This window comes from Gouania willdenowi, chromosome 3 (assembly GCF_900634775.1).
Source record: "Gouania willdenowi chromosome 3, fGouWil2.1, whole genome shotgun sequence".
NCBI lineage: Eukaryota > Metazoa > Chordata > Actinopteri > Blenniiformes > Gobiesocidae > Gouania > Gouania willdenowi.
Genome location: NC_041046.1, coordinates 15497291 through 15522326, shown reverse-complemented (window position 1 = coordinate 15522326; position 25036 = coordinate 15497291). Strand labels below are relative to the sequence as shown.

The following is a 25036-nucleotide window of genomic DNA, read 5'->3' as shown; positions in this document are numbered from 1 at the left end:
TCTATAGTGAAAAAGTTCCATACAAAAATGACACTAAATTACTAATAATTACTTGTGATATTTACATTACCACAAAAAAATAAAGCTATTTTTCTATCAGATAAATCCCATAGTGTAGGCCTCATTGGTTAATACATCAAAGATCACTTAAAAAGTGAAAGTTGACATTGTCGAAAAAGTTTTGCACATTGTATTGTGGAAAAAGATGCATTTTTTACTTCATTCTTACCATGATTTCTTGTGTTTTTCCCATAAAACTCTGCCAAAGTGACTTTCCAACATGTTTCTGATGCTTTTACATACTGAAAATGGTGGCAAAACAATGGCAGATTGTTTTTTTGGGGGGGGATTTATACGGAAAGATCTGAATCAGGCATAAATTGAATTTCTTATGGAACAAACTAGAACAGAAGTGGCATCAAGCAAATCACTGTCCTCCTTGTCTGGTGGAGAAACACAAGATAAACAGTAAGAATTATCATTGGATCACACATTATATCCTGCAATGCAATGCGTGAAACTGTTCTGACAATGTCAATAAGAGTGTGTTTACAGTGGAGATTTTTGAGCTGAAAACATCTCACTTTTTTGAGCGAATGATCTATTGATGTATGAGGCCTACACTGTCTTTATCTGATTTCTTTAATGAAATATTTAAAACTTTCAACACACGAGTATGAACACAAATTACAGCACCTCTCCACAGTCAAAATCAGTGGTTCCCAACCAGGGGTACATGTACCCCTAGGGGTACTTGAACACGCGTTGACAATAAACGGCGTTAATGGAATAACCAATATTGTGGCCTTAATATCCTACTAAATTACTAACATGTTATGCACAGTACTAACATTTGAGGTCAATATATTCTGTTATACAATAATTGTAATGCACAAAATTGATATTTAGTGTGTGTTAAACGTACAGGTTGACATTTTCAAGCTGTAGGAAATTTCAGAGGCCAACATGTTAATAATATGTAAATAAAACAAAAAAGGTTACTAAATTAGACTGATGAAGGGGTTCTCCTAATCTGAAGAAAGGGATCGGGGGGTACATGAGACACAACCAAAAGCCTATACCACCAATGTGTGTGTGTGTGTTCCTGTGTTTAGAGGACCCAGTGCTGAGAGAAGCCTTTAGGATTAGCCCCAGGCTGATCCCCTGGCTATTTCTACACCCCACTGGTTGTTTACTGGTCAAGCCTGGCATCGTATAGACCAGAGTTTCTTTATCTCTGGGACTGTGTTAACAATAATCAGTCCTCTCTTTCCTACTATTTACCCCTTGATGACATTAGCTGTCCTCAGCCTCTACCTCTCCGAGCCTGACGCTAACCACAGATATCCCCCTGACCCTGGCCACAGCCTGAGGTTAACATGAGGACAAGCAGGACCAGGGGACCCTCTAATTCCTGGCTCTAGAACTTTAAATTCAGCCTTGTCTATTTTACTACAGATAGGTGTAAACATTTCCGCACCCAAGCTAGATAAACAAATAAGCGATCAGGCTGAGGGGATATTTTGGTTAGTGGAGAGTTGGAGTGATGATAGTATTTCAAGCAGAGCCTGGCTGGAGGGCAGCCTGGGGCAACTCACTAACACCTCCAGCCATGACTGTATCCTAACACCAACAAGCATCTGTCTATTCTATCTCACAATGAAATGCCACTCATTTAACACATGATGATACAGGTACAAATGAGAGGAATGTTGCTACATAAAAGAAAGATATGAACTGAATTTCTTTCAAACATCACAGTATAGCTGCCACAGGTCGTCAAGGACAACTTAGAACCTTGAAAGTGGAAATGTTAAAAAAGGATGCCTGCAAGACTGAAAGTTTACACTCCATAAAACAGAGAAACTAGCTGACCACTAGAGTGTCGGAGTAAGTATTAACACCCCATGAAACGCTTTCGCTGACTCCAGACCAGAGCTTTCAAGGGACCCAAAGCACTCTTAAGATCACTGGCACTCAGTTGAACAGGAAGCCATTTTACATCTGCTGGCCACAAGCACCTACAAATCCCAAAGCTGACCTCTTTTTTTTTAACTGGCTTGAAATTCAGGTGTGATTCCCAAAGCAGATCTAAAATAAAGACGGTGAAAATAAAAAACAGTCAACAACCTGTTAAACCAACATTTTATTTGGCTCCTGGCCTGTAATTGGTGTGATATTGGCCATGTCTACATGACAGCTTAAATTCCCCTTTTATTCAGGATGAAAGTTAAATCCTGTTTAAACTGACCTTGTAAACACTTAATTCTGAATGAAAATGGCCATTCTGAATTCAATTTAAACCTGAATAAAGTGGCTGGTTTATTCTGATTTTAAGTCCAAATGGAATAATTCCTCGTTCTTATAAACATTTAATTCCACTTTAAATTAATTCAGGTTGTTCTGCAAATTCTCCTTCTGTCGCGATAATGTGCTAGTGACGACATAATCCAAGATGGCCGCCCAAAGCAAGCAGGACTCAAGCCAAGAGTACTTATTTAATAAGAGCCATAGAAGACATGGATATAATGAAAAGAGTGGATGGACAGAGGTATAAACATAGGGACATTCACACAAACACACAGACTTATGACACACACATGGACATCAGCAAACAGAACAGGCTTCATCAGCGACATGAAGCCCTAAATCAGATCACAGAGCTTCACTAATGACACGTGGGTTATCATAAAGTTCACCTTTCACTCAAAATCCTGTACAGTGGACGTAAAGCAGCCGTTGCAGTTACCGCTAGCTTTGACTGACCAAAGTGTGGTCGTCTGCCTCGCTCCTCCAGTACTATAGCTCCCTTCTCCTGCTCAGCTGATGAAAGTGAAACGTGAAAGTGCGTTATCGCTGAGCTGCTGCTTCAAAACTTCATTCAAAATAAAAGTGGAAATAGATGTTTTTATGTGGTCTTCTATGTTGTAGCCAAAAAGAAAAGGTTTGTTCACCCCCTGTCCAATCTGAGCCTTCCCAACCCCCAGATCTAAAGGTGAATAAACCTGTTTTCTTTGTAATCCTCAATTCAGAATTACTATGTCCATGTAAACACAAAGCAGAACACTTTAATTCCGAATTATTTAATTCAGAATAATTAATTCTGAATTAAAAAAATAAATAAATCATGTAACTGTGGCCAATATAGGCCTAATATAATCCCTTTCAATGTGCTCATCTTTAACCTTGGCAACTTTCATATTTGTCTCCCCCAATAAACAATAACATAACGTAATTTCCGGACTATAAGCTGCTACTTTTTTCCACACTTTGAACCCTGCGGCTTAAACAATGATGTGGCTAATTTTTTTCTGGTTTCACAAGCAACATACCACCCAAAAATTCAACTCAGTCATTTTGTCATGCACACACCCTGGACTTGAGGCTGATGGAGAAGCTTACGTAAGGAGAACTGACAAACGAAGCGGAGATCAGAACAGCCTGGATAAAGTAAAAGTCAGCCAGTTTGTAATAGAAGGAAACAATAAACAGGATAAGTTGTTAAATCACCAAGTTGGGTTTTGCGTCCATATTCTGACTCAGATTCCGGACTAGACGTGATTGCTCCTGAGTGCACGGAACGGACAGAGACAGCGCTGTATCAGTCTGGATCCAGTAAAAAGTGACCATAAAAAGCTGTAAATAGACTGATATGTAGACATGGGGCAGTGAGGAGGTGACTTTATGAGGAGATGGAAACTCATCAGTTGAAACACAAAAATCTCCGTTAAAGCAAATAGGAGCACAGCCCGCCTACCTGTCCGTTCTGATTGTCCGAGTTCTCTGAAGGGCACCCTCATCAGCCAATAGGGTGTGGCCTATCTGATGATGCTGCTTTTTTTTTGGGAAAATTGCTAAATTATTGGAACGCGGCGAATACAGTGGTGCACCCTATAGCCTGGAAGTAACAGGCATATTAAAGGGTGGACCATTCTTGAATTATATATTTGTTTATTCACCTTAGTCTTAAAGGTGAAACTGTAGATATCATTATGGTACAACTCTGTTCAAGAAGCGGTAGCACATGTTGCAAATACTAGACAATAACATAAGTATCTGGGGAAACAGTTTTTGTATTTATTTTACTCGTGTTCATGTAATGCAGTCGTGTTAAACTCATTTTGGTTCAGGTGCTAAGTGGGCCGCAGACTATAGACAGAGAATATGAGTAATTTCAACATCAACGCGCCCTAGTTTCACTTTAACGTATATATAATACGTAAAACACTGATAACATCCAACAATAGGTAACTATTATCAGTCCATGCAAGATCTTTACTTAAAACTTCCTCGATTTTGTAACCAATTTCTATTAAATATGGGAAGATTTTGTTAAATAATAGAAGAAAAGATTGGAAAAAGAACCAAAAAAAATTTGAGATTAAAATGACTGCCATCATGTCATATAAGCATGGGAAAATATTGTGGAGTTTCATTGACTTTGTGTATTTAGAGGGGCAGAGAACTACAACTAAACAAATTGGTAATTTACTCAATATTTAATGTTTTCTCTGTCATTTTTACTTCCACCGTGAGCCAAATGAAATGCTCTAAAGGGCTGGATTTGGCCCCCAGGCCTCAAATTTGACACTGTGATCTAATGTATACAATTTTCTATATAATGTTCTTGTACTGTAACTCTTAACAGGAGATAAGTTATCTGTTTTATATGGATGCCTCAATTCAGGGTCTTGATGTGAAGGGCTAAAACAATAAAAGAGGATCTTGGTGTTCTTTGTGTGGTATGTTGTAACTAATAAAGCCTTTTTTTTTTACATTTCATCTATTCACTGTAAAAAGAAAAAGAAGAATTGGGTGTTTTTGCCTTTATTTGAACTGGCAACCCTCCAATTACAAGTTCTGCTGTCTTTAACCACTTGCTTGCATAACAAGGTTGTAGCATGCCTGGGAATAAAGTGGGTGGCATACAATCATATAATAATGCTACAAACCAAATAACTAAGGTGTTTTTAAAAAATCAGCTAAAAATGACAGACATATGAAGTGACTGTGTTTGGATATTAGTCATATCAAAAACAAAATCAAGCCTGAATTTATACAAAAAAGGGAGGGATTTCATAAAGGATCTGTTTTCTTTTTCCTCAGCATTGTGGCTAGCACGTTAGCAAAATGTCTCGAATTTAAAGGCTTACGAGTAACTGCTGTGTTAACTCAGCTGCTCTGACACCTGGGTTCATAGGCCTTTAGAGTAAAAGTTTGGCAGACTATTAACTTCCCACGTCGCTCCCTCTCTTTTCGCTAATAAAAGAAACCAATATCACTTTAACCGCTGGTGGAAAAAGGCATCAGGCACCTTGCTCTCAGTAATGGATAGCTTCTGCTCACGGATATAAACAACTTGGGGAACTGTGATCCTGTCATGGCCAGTTCCAGTCTAGACAAGGCAATCTGTGAGTATTTGCTGCATTCCGCTGCTAAGTTACTTTGCACTTGAATTGGGTGGAGAAGGGGGCGCGGGGTCCGCAGCGGTGGAAAAAATGACATTATCCCTGGAGGAAATGTGACATGAAAACATGCACTTGTTGGTGACATCATGATCCAAGTCAACCGTGGCTCAGTAGTAGAGTGGGTCATCCAATAACTGGTGGGTTGAGGGTTTGAATCCCACTCTAGCCAAGTCATTGTCATTGTGTCCTTGGGCAAGGCTTTTTACCCACATTGCCTCGTATTAGTATATTATTTATATATTAGTATAGTATATCACAGTATATTTTTCAATAATATGCAGACACTATTCCTCACTATATATTTGAAAATCAGGTTGGATCTAAAAAAAAACATTGCATTCAAAGTCTACCACAACAATTATATAAATTAATATTACATAATTAATCAATAAGATCTTCTTGGTTTTAAAATGAGCCTTTACTGGTTTAATAAGGGGAAAAGATTTTAAGTGTCGGACCCACTTTGAAGTTTTTGTGTGTCAAATTGTGGAGTAAAATGATGGATCAGAATGAGTGTGGAGTTAAAACAATGTTTAAACATAATTCAGTTTAAAAGCAGGTATAAATAAAATTATTTTTACAAGGTACAGGAATGAATCTGATCACTAATTTGTCCTGTTTTGATGATTAGATATGGACTATTTGTGAAAATGTAGATTGTGTGTTTAATGATATATGGATAATTTATTGTATTATTAGTTGTACTTGAAAAAGAAAAATCAGTAGTGATTAAAGAGGCTAGAGTTAAATATGTTTAAGTGATTTTGGATCTTATCAATGGTCCTTTACTGCTGTTGTAAATCATCTTTTTTATTTTTCTAAACTGCTGTTCTTTTATCATTTTACGTGTTCAAAATAAAAACATCATCATCCTCATTATCATAAAGTCCCCTAAAATCCCAATTCCAACTCTGTGTGTGTGTGTGTGGTGTGTGTGTGTGTGTGTGTGTGTGTCTGTGTGTCTGTGTGTGTGTGTGTGTGTGTGTGTGTGTGTGTGTGTGTGTGTGTGTGTGTGTGTGTGTGTGTGTGTGTGTGTGTGTGTGTACTGATCTGTTCTCGCAATCTCCGTGGTGACAGAAACTTTTGCCTTTCTGCCAGATTGACCCTTGCGAGGTCGCGGCCACCATCAATTATGTCAGCCAGTAAAATAGGCTTTGCTCCACACAGCAGATTATATGGAGTGTAAAACATTAGAAAAATGTGTCTGAAACATCAGAGTAACATGTTTGAAGTGACAAAGGGTTGGAGGGAATAGAGACGCTCCTAAAAAGGGAAGACCTCTGACAAGAGATTTTGTTTGAAGGCATTGTGTCATAGTCAAGTGGGCAGGGATGCTTTTCAATGGTCCCTATGGCAGTCCATCTTCTGGACAGAATACGAGCAGGACGGAGGGACATATGCTTTGCACAGGGTCAAATGGAGCAGAACTCACAGGCTTTTGTGCAGCTCCTTTTGGTGATGAGAAGAAAAGGCAAATCTGTTGTCACGTCGTAGTCCAGTGGGGCCACCAATATCACATAAAAATTCACCCGCCTGTTTCTGGCACGGCCTTTGTCTCCATCTCATGATAGGGAGTGTGGATCCAGTTGGCCCTAATGGCTAAACCACATAGTTGTTGGTCTGAATGGGCTCTCCATCAATAGGGCAGGGGCTATGCTCTACTCGCACAAACTGCTAAGCAAGCCCTGGTCCAAAGCGTCATCAATCTATCACGAGAAAGCTTTGAGAAGCACAGTGACTAAGTCAGGACAATGAAGACGGAGCTGGGTGGATATTTGTGCGATGAGCGTAACACTCAGCACCTTCTGCTCAGTTAAAACCACTATCTAGTTTTCAGCTACATGTCAGACGAGGATCTGCACCTCACTTTCCTACCAATAAAACAACCGACTGGAGCCAAAGTCTGTCTCTCTGTGCCCCAAAGGTAAAGTGTTAACTTTATAAATACTTCAGATCCTAAAATACACTGAACCAATAAAAAAAAGAGTTTTCCTTCACCCAGATCTTCTCAAAAATACGAATTTGATATTAAAAAAAGAGTGATGGAGTGATTTGTATCAACAAAACAAAACTAGAGAACCATGTGTGTAAAGATGAAAACTATTTTTAATAAATCCTATGTACCCAATTGCTCAGTTTAGTCATTGTAAAATGTGCTGATCAGAAGTAAGCTAAGTGTGATACGTTAGATAAGGGGCCATGTGGATTTTAGTTGGTGGTAGGATAAGAAACTAAACCTTTTATACACTTAATTCTAAAGGAACTTAGTCACCTAATACTGAATTGAAATAGCTTCTGACTACAAAATTAAGGCAAACTATTTTAGCATCATAATTAACACTAAAACTATTACAAAAATAGACATTTTTAGAAGAGTGGTTATCAAACTTTTTCGCCCAGTATCCCGTTTCCCTTATTTCTAAATCCAAGTATCCCCTTTATGCCCGACTAACACATTTTGCTCAGAATTCTGTAAAAACAAAAACCTTTAAATTATAATAATGGAATGAACGAGTAAAAACACACATTTTAAAGAATCTATGTAAATAAGTGGAATAAAACAGTATTTAGTGCCTCCTGAATAGATTTATTTGCATAGTTTTTATCATTTCCAGTCATCTACCTCCTGATGTGGGACCGAGACTGAACGTTTAACTTCATGTTCCAATCAAGATAATTTCCATCATCATTTTGTGTATTTTTAGTTTGTTCTTTTTATAATTAATTACATTTTTCTCTTATTTTGTGTATTTTTGGTGTCTTTTTATGTGTTGTTGGTATTATTTGAATTATTCTCTCACAGTGTGTGTGTTTTTGTTGTTGTTTGGTTGTTTCTCATGTCTTTTTGTAGTGATCTCCTGTATTTTTCTCTCATTTAGTGTGTCTTTGTTGTTGTTTTGTGCGTTGCTGGTAATAGTTTGTATTTTTCTTCGTGCATTTTTTTTGTTATTTTTATTATTCGCTATATTTTTCTCTTATTTTGTGTGTTTTTGTTGTCATTTTACTGGTTGTCATTTTACTGGTCGTCATTTTAGTATGAATATCAATTTTAACCAAAACATTACAATAGAATGCTCACGAAACAGTGCCAGGTCAATCTTAATAAATAAAAAAAAGGTTTATTTTTTAAATGTGTCTATAGTCCAATGAAAGTGCAAGGAACTAAACTAGGGGTATATTACAGCTGGTGATTTAGTAAGTAACATGGAGTGTAGTTAACTTTGCAGGGGTATCTGGTAAAGTTCCCACCCTGGCTGCACCGGCCATCATATGAGGCGAGCGCATATCCAATGAATACCATAGTAATTATTAATATATCCTACAGAAGTGTTTGTGGTTTCCTGCTCACAGAGCAGTTGAATGCTGTCCTTTATTTTGAAAGTTGCTGGTTCAGTTTACAGGAATAGAAGCTCATACTGTCCTTCAGAAACATAGTGAATCGCTTGTTGCTCTCAGAGGAGGCTCTTGGGTAAATGTTGTATCACACTTTGGAACACGAAAGTGTCAATTAAAGAATGACAGAATCAACTCTGTAGTACCCATCCATCAGAGTGAAAGAAAAGCTGCACATGTCTACCCAGCTCTGATGCAACGGAGAACTAGCATGTGCGCTAATGTGCAGCGCTTATGAAAAGTTTTATATGCGATGTGGGGCATTACATTTTCAATACGTGCACCCTTCATTCTTTGGTTATTTTGTTTTAAAAACCAATGCAAAATAACAACTAAACAGTGTGGTTATTTTGTTTTACTGACTAAAACCCGAAACAGAAATACAGGAAAATCAAAAACCAAACGAGCAGCGTTTTTTTTATTTTTTAAATTAATTAAAAATTAAAAAAATCTTGTTCTGTTTGTGTGATAATTGGATATTTAAGGGAAACTATGGATGAGAGCTTCATGTTTTAAGCTCACCACACAGAGGGGACCCACAGACGGGGGCGGGCTTTTACTCTTACTTTTACTCAGACTTTTTGCTCTGCTGCGTTTGATAAAATGATCTTGTATCATGTTGTAAAGAGGTGTAATTTGTGTCGAAGATGTTTCTTTAAAGAGTTTTTGATGCTGGAAGTCTGAATCTGTGAATATCTGTCAACTTTACTGAACAGTGTTACGGTCCAAAAAGTATCCAGACAAACAGGTGACTGACTATGGACTGTGAGGAACAATAGATGTTAGAACTTCTACGATTTGACACTTTTGCTAAAACAATTACAGCTTTTTTGAGGGCAGTAAAAATATATTTTGCGCACATTATAATACCATTAGCCACTAACGGCAGTCATTAAAACACATACCAGGTGCCTGTTTTATGTAACATCCATTAATAGCATTTCTATTCACCAGTTCATCAGTAATGTGACTTATGTTTTGCTCCTTTTTGTCCGAGATTTAAAGTCGCCCCCGTCTGTGGGTCCCCTATGTGTGGTGAGCTTAAAACATGTCTGGTTTTTGATTTTTCTGTACTTCTGTTTTGGTTTTAAAGGGGACATATCATGCTAAATCCACTTTTTTAGCCCTTAAATGCATTTTGTTGTATATTTAGAGCGCTTAGAAGTACAGAAAAAATCAAATGAATCTCTTCAGGTGCTCCGTAGATATCTTTATATTCTGTTTTGGTGATATTTTTCAATCTGTTTCAATTTTTCTATTCTCTATTACGTTTTTTAAACTATTACATCAAACCAAATTAAGACATCGACTCCAGGCCCAACACTTCAAGCAATCCGCCATTTTTATTTCTCGCTGAGATTTTGTAGTCCAAGCTCAAGGATGCCGAAGTTACGAGAGGACAAGTCAAAATGTTCGGTTGTTGGATGTAGTAACCCACACGCTTCATTACACCGTCTCCCAGCATTAGAACCTTTTCGAAGTGCCTGGTTGAGTTTTATTTTTCACGGAAATGTACCCACATCTGTGGGTTAAGTCAATTTTGTGTGCGTGAAGCACTTCAAGGATGACTGCTTCTGCAACCTCCACCAGTATAAAGAAGGATTTGCTGAAAGACTTCGTCTGATTGAGGGTTCAATTCCTTCTATCTTTGGAGACGACGAACAGAGCACTTCGGTAAGCTGTAAATAACGCTAAAAAGTATGATAAGACGTCCCTGTCATTGTTTTGTTAGCATTAGCAGTTGCACCGTCTTCAGACTTCATATGTTAGCGCTGTGTGCTCGTTTTAGATCCTTGATGATATGGCCTACGTGATTTAATTAAAGTCTAAAGTTTTCATTAGTCATTTCATTTTGCCGTTTTTGTCTTTGAAAAGACTGTATTAAAATGCATTTTGTGACGTTAGCTTGGCGCTAGCGTTAGCTCGGTGCTTGTGTTAGCTCACTTGTTAGGGTTCTGCAGGTTCATCATCTTCATTTTCATCTCGCTCCACTGGGTCCGACTCTGGCTCGAACATGTAAGGCTGGATGGACAAGTCTTCTGTTGTTGACATTTTGTAAATAACCTCTGAATAAAAAGTTTATGCGCCGCTACATAGCCGTATCTCTTCTATCAAACTACAAAAATAGCCGAGCAGGGTGGAGTTGAACCGAGTGTCACCTGAAGAGGGGGCGGGTTATGGAGTGTCTCATTTGCATTTCAAGAGATCGCACCAAAACGATTTGTTCTCAGAAGCACATCAGAAAAGGGGCCTGTGGAGCTATTCAGAGGAATTCAGACCCAAGCATTGCAGTTCCGCTTTATATAGACCACAACTGTATGATTTATATCTAAAAAGGAAGGATTTAAAACCATGATATGTCCCCTTTAAGTCCGTAAAACAAAAAAAAACAAAAAAACTAAAGAATGAAAGGTAAACAGATTATTTTCAAATAAATGCATCATTTCTAGTTTTTAATCTTCTTACAGTCAGTTTTTAAAATTTTTCTCTTCAATCTACTATTTTACGTTATAGTATTTTCTTAATACACTACTGGTCAAAAGTTTTAGAACACCCTATTTTTTCCAGTTATTTATTGCAATTACAGTCATGCAAGTCCAATGAATAGCTTGAAATGGTACAAAGGTAAGTACTAAACAGCCTGAGGTTAAAAAAAGGTTTGGTTACCCAAAACTGAAAAACATTGTACATTTCAGAATTATACAAATAGGTCTTTTTCGGGGAACGCAAAGTGGGTTAATAATTTAAAGCTGTTCTGCATCAGTGAAGGTTGAATCAGCCTTGAAAGCTGGTGCTATTAATTCCTACAGGTGTTCCAACTTTTCTTGGTTACTTCCAACTTCCTCTGTCTGCATAAAAGCAGTGTTGGAACACACTGTGGTACCAGACCCTCATGAGCATCAGGTCAATAGTTCTGTTCATGGATTCCACTCTTTTTCAACTCAAATTGGTTATTTGTTCTTTGCTTTCATTTCACAGTGCAATGACACAATAAACTGAAAAATGTTCTGTAAAAAAACAGGAAAAAGTGTGGCGTTCTAAAACTTTTGACCCGGCGGTGCACATTGGGATAATATTCCACCACCCATTAAACCAGATATATGACACATTTTAGATTTGTGTTGTTTAGATTAATTTAACTTAAGGTTTTACATCAATATTTACCTAAACTACTTATTTCCATCTACCTCATTAAGGTTGGCAGCACTCAGTACTTTGTTGGCTTCTACACTGATGTCTATACTGTAACTGTGCGTTTTCTGTTTTTCCACACATGGTTAATGCATCCCTGCCTTGAACATTTCCTCTATACCACACAGCTTTACAGTAATAGACAATGGCACACACCGTGAAGCAGTTACATAAAAATGGATTATGGACTCCCATACTCTATAATACTCTACTTCAATCCCACCAAGAAGTCACAGACACTCGACTAGCTTTTACACTTATTGATGCATGTTCAACAAAGCTGCGCACACTCATGAATAATTGTGGAGTGCATTTGATAATATCTAATTAAGTAAAGGCAATTCAAAGTGAACACAGGAGTTTGGATTGAGTTACACAATGAGACTAATTATTGCAATTAAATCAAACATCGACAGAACATAGTAGTCGGACATCAAACAGCAGTCAAGTTCAGGCTTCCTTTTGACATTTGTGTTTGCTAAGAGTTTTTTCCTTTTTTTTTGTCTTTTCTTTTATCCTTAAATGAAAGGACCATTAATTAAAAAGTTGTTCAGTAGCCAACTATCACTGCAGGAGTTGCATGTTTTGATCAGCAATTTAAAAATAGGCCCCGGAGGACTTTTCAAACAATCTGTTCTCTCAAACATCTCGTCACACTGAAAGTCAAGATGAAATTACCCAGCATTCAATAGTTAATAGAAAACAAATAAAACTAAAGAGTATGTTTTTTTTTTTATTCTTGTGGCTAAACACAACCTGACTTTTTCCACTTATTTCCACATTCCATCCCACTGTGTTGTGGGAACAGCTAAAGGGTGTTTATGAGACTGTTATCCAGGAGACGATGCCACCCTGCAGCTCTGGCCCAAATAAAAGAGCCATTTATTACATTCAACGTGACCCTCTTATTACACACAAATAGGAATTAATGAGTGCTATATTGGGTTCTCCCAGCAGAGTGAGGCAGGGCCCACTAAAGAACTAACGTTAATTACACCGTCCTACAACTCACCCATTTAACACCATCCATTAGATTGGTCTGCAGGGAAAGGTTGATGCTATAGTGATAACTGAAGGAAAAAGCTACTCATATATTCACTTTCAATTTCACTTATGTGTAAGGGACAATGCATGTTAATGGACATAATAACAGTATGCAAATATGCCAGATTTAGCACTTAAAATAATTTACATTTGCAGTTTCTACTAGTGTTAATGTCTTTGTCATAGTATGATTACTTTTGCAACAACACATGCTCAATAGGGTGAAGCTAGCCTGTCTCATTACAGTCTAAACCTAGCTCCATGACTTTTCAAGACTGGAAAATCATTTTTTTTCAACTTCCATAACTTTTCCAGGGATTTCATGACCGTGGGGACCCTGCAATCAAAGCTACTTCTCTTTGGAAATGCCAGTTAGTGATCCAGTAGGAAGTAAGCTGATTGTGTTTGCGGAGGTAAGACAGCTCCTGTTATCTTACCCAAAGATCACTTCAAATATGTGTGAACTTACTAAAAATGAGTACCATCCCATATCAGGTTGATAAATAGTAATAGAATATTGCATGAACCATTATATTTTCATACTTCAGTAAATTATATCTGTAAAATACTTAATGTCATTCAGGCTATGTTCAGACTGTAGGCAAATGCGTCCCAAATCCGATTGTTTTGCCCATATGTGACCTGTGTCCAACCTGTTGAAGTCAGTTTGAAGAGCACAAATCCATATTTTTTTTTTTTTTTTTATTAAATGTGACCCAGGCCACTATCATGTGGTCCTAATTCCGATATATATCTGATATTCAGCAATGTGCCTGCTGTCTAAACGGCCAGGTCGCATTCTATCCGACTTTTACGCCATTAAAATGCGATAAACGTCATAATTTGGCGTCCTAGGAGGAGCGGTGTGAGGGTAAAAGCCACGTCAGAGGACATGGTGACCTTTCCCACTGAAGTATGCTTCCAAGTTTCCCATGATGCATTTCTGAAAGTACGACGACAAAAACCTGAAGTACAATGAGGATAAATATCTCCGTTGATTCTCCACCATTGAAAGTTTTCAACATTTTAAGTGAGAAAGTGACCAAGTAGAATGTCAACATGTGCTCATTTCATCCATCAAACCGGAAACATTTCATAGCGACCTTTGGAGATTTTCGGAGAAGTGCTACTGATAAAACTTGTGGTTAACTTTAAAACAAGAGCCCTATTCACGAAAGAGTTGAAAAGCTAACGGAAGACGAGAAGAGTTGCTTTTATTTTGAAAAGGGGATGTTTGATTTTGAACTTGAAGCCAATCCCAGGACAATTCTACCTTTGAGATGCATCATGGGGCAGTTTAGTATGACTAGTGTGCCCACCGTGCACACTTAAATGTTCCGATACAGTATACATCTGGAATTTTCTTTTGATTTTTCTAAAAAAAATGAACAAAGACCTGCTGGGTGAACGTAGCCCAAGTTGACTAAAACGAGATTATAACTGACATAGTCCTGATGGCTAAAAAAATGACTACAACTAATTTGCATTTTAGTCAAAAGACTATGAATGAAAACTAAATCAAAATTTGCTGTTAAAATCAACACTAGTTCCCACAGAGTTCAAACATATAAGAAAGCAAAAAAAACAAAGAAAAAAAAACAAGTTAACGCAAACTTATAGCCAGTAATAATACAATTATATAAACTATAAATATAAAAACAATCATTAGAATATACAGTATATAAATTCAGCTACATACTAGAACTGCACAGGTAATCAAATTTTAATCTTGATCATGATTTTGGTTGCCACAATTAAATTAACCTGATTGTCGGCAATATTTACATTTAAAATATGGGCTCTGCACTCTGTAATAGTGTATTTATTCAGTTCGCCTTTGATACATTTTAAATTTTATTATAATTCTATTGTAAAGCTTAATTTTTCACTGTAAACTGTACAGCTTTTGTTTTTTTAAAGTAATGCATTAAAACACAGATTTTTTTCCCCCAATATGATAAATAATTGTGATTATAATATTGATCAAAATAATCATGATTATAATTTTTGCCATAATCGTGCAGCCCTACTACATACATACAGCATATAATATCAAGTGCTTAAAAAATAGGTGCATTAAAAATAGTATAAAATACATAAAACAATGTCATACATTAGCATAAAATGTTAAGTGCATAAATGAGTATATTCCCAGTTAGTGGCTACAGCTCTGATATGAATAAGTAGATAATATTGATAGAAAAGTCTATGAAAACAGACATGAGATGATAACTAATTTGGCTCATAAAGGCTTTGAAAAAAACAGTGAATTTACATTCCAGGTTTGATCTCTGTAGATTGTGTCTCTTGTTAAAGAACGTGCACGGAGTTCCCACAGTTGCTCCCAGGACTTGTACTTCCTCCTGACTCCACTAGCGTCTTTGCAACATCCACCTTTTTTCTCCTCCTCCTCTACCTCATCTCACCATCTCGAATTATAGCCTAAATCTTTACTCTGATCCCCACAATCCACCCCCCACCCCATCCCTTCCCATCCCCCTCTATATTCTCACCCCGCCTCACCTCCCTAAACCGCCCCAGCACCTGCACTGCACAAAAACCAAACAATTATCACCAAAAATCTCTTCCCGTTTGTTGCGTTATTTCATGCGAATCAGTCAATTTTCCACTGCCTTCCCATCAGACATCTGCCATTGTCTCTGCTCATTGTTCTGTACCTAAAACCTCTGACCGCTGCTTTAGTCATTCCAAAGAATTAGCGCGCTTCAGAGAGAAGAACTGATCACAAATCAAATTACTGCTACGTTAGACGCCTTAAGCTGAAGTCTAGCATAAACGCACCACCCTAACACCTGACTATGTTATGTTTATTGTATGTACATCTTATATTGCTTTGATCGTGTGCTTTCTGAACCCAGTTGCTTGTAACAAGGGTTGATCATAACCTTAAGAAAATACAGTCTATTTTAGTCCCTAATTAAGTGTTTTCTGGGATTTTCTTCATGTTGGCTTTGTTGATCTACGCTGAGGCGGGCTGTTTTCATTAACATTAATTGGTTTCATTTATTGTTCCTCCACTATGTGTGGGCGATATAAAGCCCACTGAGACTGGGACTGTGATTAGGGGCTGTACAAATACATGTGAAGGGAATCTTAGTTGACGTGCAGACAAACAATAATAAGGATATCAAACCGCAGAACCTGATTAGGATCTGGATTCAGATTTGAATGATTTTATTGGAATTGTGTGTGCCGAGTTCCCAGCCCTTTATTTGTTCCTTCTGCCTTACGGAGCGCAGCGGCACCTTTGCAATAAGTGTAATGCCATTTCTGAACATAAGTAATATCGAGCAAACTCTGACCAGATATTAACTATATTAAATAGGATTTCAAAAGGCCAACATCATATTAAATTAAAAAAAGGTCTTTAATCATTTTAACTGCTTTTAGCGACAAATTTATGTTTTCCTGCATCTGCAACTCTGACTGAACCACTTTAAATGAACACAACAAATTATACAAAAATCTCTAAAACACTTGGTGTGTTTTATATATATATTATATATATATATATACACTTAATTACACCTCCTTGTTTACAATACTGCCATACATGGCATATTGTGTAGAACTCTGGGTAACCACTTTGAAAACCATAATAAATGATATTGTTTTATAAAAAAAAAAAGGTTGTACAATTGATAAACAAAGCAGGATATTTTGACCACACACATCCATCATTTGTTGAATCAAAACTTGTGAAATTTAAAGAAATTGTTTATTATAAAATGACACACATAATGTTCAAAGCTAAAATAAATGCTCTTCCAGAAGGCGTTCAAAAATACTTCTCACTGAATTTCTGAATCCAAGTCCCCCCTTCTGTCCAACTACTACATTTTGCTCAGAATTCTGTGAAAAAATACAACATAATGATGACACACATTTTATAGAATTTTATTCTTTAAATAAGGGAAATAAAAGTATTTAGTGCTATCTGAATAGATTTATTTCTATAGGTGTTTTTTTATGGTTATCTCCCTCATGATGTGGGACCAAGACTGACTCTTGTATTTTCAGTTCATTTCTATCATCATTTTGTGTATGTTAATGTTGTTTGTCTGTTCTTTCTATTATTCAGCATATTTTTCTATTATTTTGTGTGTTTTTGTTGTCATTTTGTGAGTTGCTGGTAATATTCAGTGTGATAATTGATTTTTAATTAAAAATACACGTTACAAAACCCTATATTTTTTATGCTTTCATTTGTTAATTTTCCTCTCTCTCTCTTTCAAGTACCCCCTGTAGTGCCATCACATACCCCCATTTGAGAAACACTGGCCTCAAACATCAATTCATGTTTATTTTACCAAAAGTAAGATTAGAAGTTAAACAAAGATGTCAGTCTGTTCTAGGGGTAAATTTGAGGAATAATGTTGATAAAGAAATAAAAATGAGTGACACACAATTTAATTTCATGAATAAAATGTCACAATATATTTTAGAGAGTTAGAGATACTTGTTGAATGCTTGCATTTCTTTTTTGTGTAATATTGAAAAAGTTAACTTGAATGTTATGATTTATGTCCTTGGACTGAAACAAATAAAACTGAAACTGAAACTTTGACATTGCATGCAAGAGTAAGTAATCACCTGTAGCAAATTACAGGATTAATTATATGTCAACTTGTAGTTAGTGGTAATATCTACAGTCAGCTATAGCTGGGGCACGCTTTGCTGGAAGATGTTGTAGATCTCTTTCATCTTTTCATACTTTCTTCACGATCAAAGGCAGTTTTTAACAAACACACACACTATTTGCGTGTGACTGTGCTGGTGTGAGAAAGGAAGAGGCTGGGGCCCTGCAGCAAACCCTGGCGTCCGCACTGAATGTGATTAAGCTGAGCAGTGATTAATCTGGGCTGCCCCTTAATTCCTCTTTACCACTTTAATGGATGTTATCTCTCCTTCTCTGAAGGCTTATCTTGCTGATCAGGGCCAAGGATGAACGGAGGGATGAGGAGGGGGACGGCAGCGAGGAGAGGGTGGATGGGGAGGGGACGAATCCAAAATCCATACAGAGGTAAGTAAATGAATAAGTAAGTAAATAAGTGCGTAAATAAATAAATGCAGGGGATTGACTGAGCTGCTAAGCGGATAAGGCAGATCAGTCTCTGTAAAGTGCTCATTTGTTTTCTAAGAAGACGAGACAAGCTGCCTTCAAAGCCCACTGATACAGTATAAAAAGAAAAGAAAAAAAAAAAAAACACTGTCAACATCACAATTCACAGACAAACAAAATAAATTATCCAAACTGCTGTCAATAAAACGTCCCAATCTCATTGTAATGGATGAGATGTGCACTATACTGCAATCATGCAGTGCCAAAAGGGACTTTTATCTACAGCTTCAACATTCTACAACTATAACAAACAGTCATTGACAACAACATTAGCATGGCACACTCCACTACTACTCATTTATATCCCTGAAAAAGAAGAATCAGGAGCTGGATGGATGGATGGATGGATGGATGGATGGATGGATGGATGGATGGAGTGCTTTCACAAACCGTATTTAGTCCGGTGGACTCGGTGCGATTCAGGTGGTAAATTTGCAACAATTTAGCATTTTATTTTGGTCTGGATCTCTTTTACACTGCTGTATGCCAAGCGCACAAAACTTTCCAAATGTCACACGAGCAAAATGGTCACTCACCTATTGGACGGAATAATTCCATCTTCTTCTTCGCCTGAGTGGAATACTGTTGGTAAAACTTTACTTGGAGTTTTATACATAAGGCTGAGATTACCCTGTCATTATTATGACACCACAACTGTCATTAGCATGAATAAGGTGTCATTAAGTGTAGTTTGTTACCCTAACCCCACTAAATCCCTCCACCTAACCCAAAAATGCCAACATAGCTCCAAAGGTGTCATAATATAGTGAATGACACTTTATGACAGCCTTCATGACACCTTATTCATGCTAATGACAGCGTATTGTCAGCCTTATGTATTAAACTTAAAGTGTCAACAAGAAGAAAACAATTATTCTTTCTGTCAGAAAAAAATGGAGCAGTGCCAAATGTTTGCATTCCTGATGTTTATACCAGTAGTTCGTCTTTCCATGTCCGTCACCATGACATTTTAATTTACTGCATACACTCATTCACGAAATTCTGTTTGTGTTTCCTTGTCCCCATGATGTTTGCGTTTTAATGTCACATCCAATGTTTGGTACCACTTCCTATATTTGGTCCAGATTTGCTTTCCCAGACTAAACTTTTTTGGTCCACACCAAACTTCAAATGAGCTTTCACACGACCGCAAACGGAGCGGACTATCCGAGGAAACAAAGCCTGAAACGGACCAAAGGTATAAGCGAAAGCACTCTTAGTTTGTAAATGAAGCCTTACAATTGAACAGTGATGTATGTACAGTATGTGTTATACTAGGGTAGAAGTGATTGGTTGATGTGAGCTCCTGCCACCACATTTGAATGATGTTGACAGAGAGACTGTGGAGGGAACCAGAGTACAACATGAACACCCATGCAAACAAGGTGAGAACATGCAAACTTAGAAGAAAAAAAGCTCCCACAGTTCCACCCCAGGAACCAATAGGTCTTCTTGTTATGGAACATTCTAACAACTCCATCAATGTGCTGCCTCATCATGATGTATCCACTACACATGGATCACCCAATTGGAAACATATAAACAGATAACACACACATGTATTATCACGTACAGAGCTATTTCTCTCAGACAGCCATTGGTTTGCTTCACATTTTGTAATTTCTGTAATGTCGTTTCTACAATCTACTGTTTTTTTTATTTTTTTTATTTTGGATAATGTGAAAAAATATGAGCCTCTTTTCACAAACAGAAAAAAGCACTAAACAAGAACAAGACAATAGAAAATAAAATAGAAGCAGACCCCCCCAAAAAAAACAAATAAATAAAATTGGAGGTTGGAGTAGCCCTAAAATACCACAAATTACAAAACATTTCAAGAAAATGTGGGTTGAATTTGTTATTAAGTATATGTATCATATGGCAGGGTGTCAAATATATTTATTATTATATTAAAAAAAATATAATAATATAACAGTCACTGCAAGAAACTCCCGAAAAGTTATAATAAAACTATAAAAATGTGTAGGGAATGTAGATTATATATTGACAAAATATATTAGGGACCTGATTTAGGTGTTGTTTAAATGTGAACAGAATCAGTTATTGAGAGTGTATAAAGTCACAGTTGTTTTTCCCCTCATGTCAGTTTGTACGCATTACAATGTGTGTTTTTATTTTTAGGAAAGGCCGATAGGTTTAAACCTATTGGAGGCTCTCAGCTTAGCGGTGTGATGTTGGAACGAGATTCTGTCATAGACAAACCACGGCGGGATTCCATTCAATACTGAAGTACATCCTTTGGTACAAAGCTGCCGGCTGCATTGGCTCCAGGTAACATAAACGCTCCCTTCAAGCCACCGCGTATCTGCCCATGAAAATTCTCTAAAGGGGTTTAAAGCATTTACGCAGAAACACGATCAGGCACTGCCGAAAATTCAGCTTACCCTGTTGAATAGGGACTTCAAAGAGAATTGCAAATACCTTTGCACGGATACATTTTTCTCTCCTCGCTCTCCCTCTATCTCTCTCTACGTCTCTTCCGGCTTCTTTTCATTTTATATTTCCAAACACAACCGGGTGCTTGATGTAAAATGTATTACCAGCCATATATTTCCTCTTTAAATGAATAATAACAATAATCTTAGAGTAATTTCTTTTTTTACACAGCTCTGTCTAAATAGGGCAACGCAGCCAAGCTAATATACGGCTGCGCGTAAACAAGGGCAGGCAATAATGAGTGTGTGGATTAGGCCTCTGCTCTATGTTGTGTGATAAGGAAAAACAGCTGCTACTATCCAGGTAACAGCACATATTGACTGTGAAAGAAGGATAAACTACTGTGCAGCTGCACGTTTACTTTCTTCAGTGGACACACCGCACACAAGCACAGGAATGCACATGAACGGACACACACACACACACAAACACACAGTAAACGTGGCAGAACCCCAAGAATTGGAATATAATAAGCACATAAGCCTATTTGCGCCGTATGGAGCTTAAAATGCAAAACAATATGATGCGTAAACACAGAGTGATTTAATGTAAGAGATAATAAATGGCTTCATAATGAGCAATAAAAACGCTCTTTAAACAGTTTACTGCTTAGTTCACACTTATAATTAATCTGGCTTCCATGTGTGCATATAAAGTGGGTTTAAAAACCAAGAGCACAGGAGAAAAATAACTGCTGGTAAACATCTGCAGCAGTGGGATTCAAACCTACAGTGTGTCGCTGCTGCCTGTATTTTATTCTCCCTAACTCACCTGGACCAGACCAACGGCACAGAACAAAAAAAAAAAAACTCTCCCCGAAATTATTTACGGTAGAAAGGAAAAGAGGAACCATAATATTTATTATGTTTTACAAAGACATCAAATAAGTGGAAAGGGGGATTAATTGCCCCAGCTCGACCTTAAAATAATTATTTGGAGCGGTGCAACTTTAAACTCCGATGAAATTGATACACTTTGATAATTAGATTCTTGGCACCGACCCGCTGAAGTCAATAAAGGTTATTAAGGCCAATTGCTGTCTAAACGCATTACGGGCAGGGTAAACTGTCCGTCGGAGGCCTCTGCTACTCCAGCGCCAATATGATAATCCATTCTCCGTCCTGGGGGTTCCTTCCCCTGCGCGCCTGTGTCTCCACTCTGCCATACAAAACCAGATTGGATTCGCTTAACCTTTCCAGGACTTTGATCAAATGAGCTCACACAGCAATAACATTTACATTGACACCCCCACCTCAACACACACACACACACACCTAATATTTGCCTCCCCTTTCTCGGTTTCTGGCTTTAGCATGCGTACTACTCTGACATAACCATTTTTTAAGCAACCCCCACACTTGCTTGTTTGCTTGTTAAAATAATCAGCATTTGATGAAAGATTGTACTACTTTCTTTCTTTCCTAAGCAGCGTCACATTGCTTCTAAAGACCCGTTGTTACAGCGAGGGTTAGAAGATGAAATGGTCACCAAAGCACATCTCAATACAAACATGAATGCATGCAAAGCCCTCTCATAAAAAATAAAAAAAAATCAGAAGGCCTGAATTTTTGTCATACTGGGAGGAATGAGAGAGTATAAATGTATACACATGTACATTTGTGACCAAACCTTCAGAAAACAGGGACTGACAATCTGGGTGAACGGCGTAGAGGGATGACACGGCCCCGACACCACTTCCTGTTTTGTACATCTTGAAGTATACAAATGTATTCAGCTGAGTGGCTCCCGTTTATTATGAAAGTGGATTAATTTCCTTGATGTGTGTTGAAAAGATCTCCATCTACAAGGCTCGTTCTCCTGTCAAATGAGGAAGAAAAGTGCAAAGAAGGCGGCGGCGATGTGGCGAGAAGAAGTGGAGAAGAAGAGAAAGGAAAGGAAACATAAAGAGACAGAGAGATAGAGAGAGACGAAGTGCATTGAAATCTCGTCGCATCCAGTGTCTTTTGAAGTTGTGAGATGAGGAGCCACAGAAGTCAGGAAAGTGACAAATTAGGCGAAAAGCTGTACTGTGCAAGCAGAGCGGCTAAATCAATTAAAGTCATGCCGAGTGCATACATTACCATCAATGGCTCGCACACACACACACGTGCTGGAACACACACACACACACACACACACACACACACACACACACACACACACACACACACACACACACACACACACACACACACACACACACACACACACACACACACACACACACACACACACACACACACACACACACACACACACAGAGGACAGAGGGAAAAATAGTTGAAGACGTGTTCCTCGGCTCGCTGTCGCTTCTCCCCCACAGTGAGAAAAAGAAAGATGTTTTTATTCAAAATAAATAGCACGCTAGTGTTTGAGACATTGTGCATGAACCCAAGACTCTCTTCCCATTATCACTGGGGTTCTGGCTATTCTTTGTTCCTAGTTTAAGGAAATGTCACAGCTCGTGTGATGGCCAAATTAGAAAAAGTCCTGAGAGTGTAACAGAGCCAAGAGCTGGTCATCACGGGGGAATCTAAAAAAACAAAAAAAATAATAATTCTAACAGCCGTCGTCCAACCTTCACCTCATTTTCCCTCATCATATCACACGCACACACACGTATGCACAAAATCACACTAATCACAGTCTGGCTGTTCACAGTTACAGACTTTTCAGGAGCCGTCGCCTCTTTGTTTTAGTTTCTATTCAAATCAAGGAACCACAAGAATTCATCAGGTACAAAAAAACGACCAGAAAAAAAAAAAAAAAAAAAAAGACATGTAAGCTGACTTCTTTTTTTTGTTTTTTCTTCTTTTTACTTATTCATTTATTTATGGATTTTTTTTTTTTTTTTTTATCAGAATGTCATTGAAATGGAGGGATGAACATTTGCATAACAACAGGCTGAGGAGCAGAGAGAGGAGCCCCGGGGAGAGACAGTATCCATAAACAGGAGCTAGTTCCCCCTTGCCGCCCAAATATTGCAATAATCTTCATAGTGACTAACAAATGCATACATAGCCCTGCACATCGTACAACACTGTGTGCTAAATATGACAATAAAGCACGGAAACGCAGGCTGTTTGTATAGCTATTTTAGCAGGATAAAACACTCGGCTGTTTTATTACTACGGCTCAGCATTAAAAAAAAAACAATACAGCGTAACTTTATAAACCGATATTCAAAGAGACATATGCTTATTTTAAAACATCCACCGTGATATCAAATTCAACAAAAAAATAATGCTTTATTAAAACACGCAATCTCAGGCAATGGGAAAAAATCGAAGTAAATAAATTGGAAGCTATGTCTGCACACAGTAGGTCACTTGTACTCTACTAAATTACAGTATGCTGTCAATTGCCAGCTGGAAAATGTAAAACATATGCAATAAAAGAACGTAGAGGGAGAGCCCTCACATTATTTAAATAACTCAAAGTAATTTAGAGAAATGAGTTTTAATCTAAGCAGAGAGGGGGAAAAAAAGCCAAAGCTCCAAAAGGGAAAATCTATAAGTCACATCTATAAAAATGCTTTTCATCAGCAAATCATAGGTCGATGCATGTATGCAAATATTGCTGGCAAGAGCAATAATGTTGCCTTTCATCACAATAGTGATTCATTCCCTTATGTGTGTTGTTTTTTGTGTTCAATAATCATTTCAGCAGAGGACATACTTGCACTTCTGTGTTTCAACGTGGTAATTAATTACAATGTGCGCACAAAGGAATTTAATCAGTTACATTAACATTATGATATCATTTGAGATATTCATCTTTTTTTCTTTTTTTTCCCCTTTTACTGGCATGAAACTTATTATTCTACACTTATTGATTTCTTTTTATTAGCTGGATTGTCTGGTGCTGCTTTTTTTTTTTTTTTAAATGTGTGACAAAAAATTGATTTGCCCAATGATGTATAGGAGAATACAGCGTGCAAGAGACCTCAAAGTTTCACTGATGCCCTCGTGTGTGTGTGTGAGTGTGTGTGTCAGAGACAGAGTGAAAGAGAGAAAGAGAGAGAGACACTATGACTAAAATTGACTAAGAGCGTCGGCAGCAGTGGCGGTACTGTTCTCCTCCAGCCCCTGTCTTTATCCCCGCCTGAGTATTAGATGTGATTACTGCTCAGCGCTGCACACTGACAGAGACAGAGACAGAGAGCACCCTGAGACAGCAGCCTGGCCCTTTCCTGTTCCCTCTGCTGCTAAATACAGTGATGCAAGAGTGCCCCCTGCTGCTGTCGGTGTCTGGGTGGTGCGTGCTTACACACACACACACACACAAAATCCAACTATGTATGGATCCTCTCAAAGGAGAAAGCATGTGTGTGTGTGTG

General features: G+C 37.7%; 1 protein-coding gene across 2 annotated transcripts in view; it reads right to left on the bottom strand.

Annotated features, from left to right (window-relative positions):
- fto (FTO alpha-ketoglutarate dependent dioxygenase) overlaps positions 1-25036 on the bottom strand; it is a 178488-nt gene that overhangs the window by 86276 nt on the left and 67176 nt on the right. The window lies entirely within an intron of this gene.